Below are 2,816 nucleotides of genomic sequence, written 5' to 3'. Positions count from 1 at the left end.
TCTCTCTCTCTCTCTCTCTCTCTCTCTCTCTCTCTCTCTCTCTCTCTCTCTCTCTCTCTCTCTCTCTCTCTCGGGTCCCCACTTTCAGATGACTCTTCCCACGTCAATTAACATAGGATCGGGACAGATCCCCACAGGAATTCACTGATTCACTGATTCCGAGTGGGCGTGGAAAGCAAGCTGCCAGGCAGTTTGCTCCAGAGAGAGCGTCTTTCCAGGCTCAGGTGTATACGATCCTAAAGTCTGTGCGCTCGGATGGGAGGGTCCTCCTGAGTGAGATGCATTGCTGTGCTTCCCTTGACTTGCTTGCAGCCACGCTCCAGCTGCCAAACAGAACTAAGGACTTCCTCTGGAATTTTCTTACATTGTTTTATTTTGGGTGTCAACCTTTCTATTTTTGTCCAGCAAACAACTTACTGTTCATTTCCTTTTGGGAATTTTTTTTTCCCCTTTGCTTTTTAAGGCAGAACTTTTATCAGGAAAAACTGGTCACGGAGCTGTCGCCAGAGGCCCAGCTATCCTTGCATAGCCGTCACCAAGGCGGTTCCATATAAAGCTTCTCTGTCATTTTGAGGTCACAAGAGCACGTGAGCCACAGTCATCTGTGACCTCATCTCTCTGGATCTGGTCCAGCAAGTTCAAGTTTCATCACTGAATGTGGGGTTGGCTGCTGGCTATTGCAGCTAAGCCATTAATAATTCTTTTACAAACCAGGGAATTCCCAGTTAATGCTAAATGGGCAAAGAATGGCCAGTTATAGGCCCTGGCTGTAGGTCACCTGTGCATGGCAAAGAACAGCCCTTTACAAGAGTGACCTTTGTCCTACTTAATATGTCCCTTTTGCTATGGGATAGAATATTTTCTTGCAATCACAACAGAATGGTCCAAGTTTGTTTTCTTACAGAGACATATTTACTATGGAGTAATATACTAAACACACAGTGGAATATTATTCAGCCTTTATTTGTTTCCAGGGTTTGAGTATTTATTTGCTACTCATATTTTTAGTTGCGAGCCTAGCCTTTAGTGACTGAGCCATCCCTCCAGCCCTACTCATTCCTCTTAAAGTCTTATATTTGACTGGACTTAGATTTAGAAGTAGTAGCTCTCAGCGAGGACAACGTGTGTCTCTTGACAATCTGTTCCTGGTGTTTTTCTTTGGCTTCTTTCATCGTCTGGGCCAGAAGTTTAGCATATTCTGCTGCCTCCTCCTTGTTTGCCTTAGTGTGATGTTTCTGCAGAGCACTGTGTCACCATGACTGTTACAGGACACACGGAGTGACATGGCACTGAGTCTTGGGTGCTTTGATCCTGGGCTTCTTACCTTCTTGATTTAAAGGCTTTCTGACAAGATCTTGGCAGACATCATCTTCTCTAGAGAGAATGAAAAGCTTTCTGATCCTGCTAGCTCTTTTAGGACCCCGCTGAGGAGGCACAGTAGTATCTTTCTCCAGGAATATCCTCCTCACTTTTTAATTTTTTTTTTTTACAATAGCCAAGTTGAGAACACTCAGATTGTCATCCACAATGCATTCTTCAACAGACTTGCACTCCCGCCGCCCAGTTCTCCTTGATCTATAACAACAATCTTATTCAACAGGAGGTGCACTCTGCTGTGAGTCAAGATGTTTTGCTTCATGGGAAAACCTAGTTTGCCATTCCCAACACTGATCTGGACCACACAATCCTATTCTCCACCCAAAGCCTCAGCAGAGACTTGTGTGGCCATGTGCTTCTCATACAATGTATGAAGCTTGCGTTCATCGTCCACTCCGATGACTTTCTGACAGCTGGTGGCCAGGAAGGAGGTATTCAGCTTCATCCTGGCACAGATAATTGCCTAGAAGGCAACACGAAAAAGAGCTATTCAACCTTTATAAAAGGAGAGGATTCAGGGCAGGGAGGTGCTCGGAATTTAAGAGCATATACTACTCTTATACAAGAACTGAATTCAGTTCTCCACATCCAGGTTGGATGTTAACCCAGCTCTAGGGAACTGGCCACCCTCTGGCCACCAAAGGCATTTGTGGATGCATGCGTGCACATGCACATACATACAATACACACTTTTATTAAAAAAATGTTTTTGAAAGTCTTTAAAAAGATAAAATTCTAAGCTGGGAAAATAGCCCAGTCAGTAAAGTGCTTACAATTATATGCATGACCTGAGTTCAATCCTCACAATCCATGTAAATGAATAAATAAAATCAGACCTGGCAGCATGCATGTGTAATTCCAGACCTAATGAGGCAGAGACAAGCAGGTCTTAAGGCTTGTGTCCACCCAGCCAAGCCTATTACTGAGCTCTCGGCCAATGGGGATAGGCTGTCTTAAAAAGTAAGGCAGGGTAACAGTATCTTTCATAATACCCTCAAAAAAAAAATCTTGGGGTAACTCTAAGTAAGCAAGCGGAAAAAAAACTTTTATAATAATAATTTTAAGACTTTGAAGAAAGAACTTAAACAAGACGTCAGGATAAGCCGGGCGGTGGTGGCGCACACCTTTAATCCCAGCACTCGGGAGGCAGAGGCAGGCGGATCTCTGTGAGTTCAAGGCCAGCCTGGTCTACAAGAGCTAGTTCCAGGACAGGAACCAAAGCCACAGAGAAACCCTGTCTCGAAAAATCAAAAAAAAAAAAAAAAAGATGTCAGGATATGAAAAAATTTCCCATGATCATGGATTGGTAGGATTAATAAAATAAAAATGCTATCAAAATCAAGCTACAGATGTAATGCAGTCCCCCTCAAAATCCCAACACAATTCTTCACGGAACTTGAAAGGACAATTTTCAGCTTACTATGGAAACACACACACAC

General features: G+C 43.5%; 1 pseudogene; it reads right to left on the bottom strand.

The window, feature by feature from the left end:
- Positions 1-1,030: 1,030 nt before the first annotated feature.
- Positions 1,031-1,822, bottom strand: LOC126511003 (40S ribosomal protein S6-like; annotated as a pseudogene).
- Positions 1,823-2,816: the final 994 nt, after the last annotated feature.

This window comes from Alexandromys fortis, unplaced genomic scaffold (assembly GCF_014885135.2).
Source record: "Alexandromys fortis isolate MF-2015 unplaced genomic scaffold, M_Fortis_MF-2015_v1.1 scaffold_94, whole genome shotgun sequence".
In the NCBI taxonomy this organism is placed as follows: Eukaryota; Metazoa; Chordata; class Mammalia; order Rodentia; family Cricetidae; genus Alexandromys; species Alexandromys fortis.
Note: the sequence above shows the minus strand (reverse complement) of the source record. Positions and strands in the feature narration are given on the sequence as shown.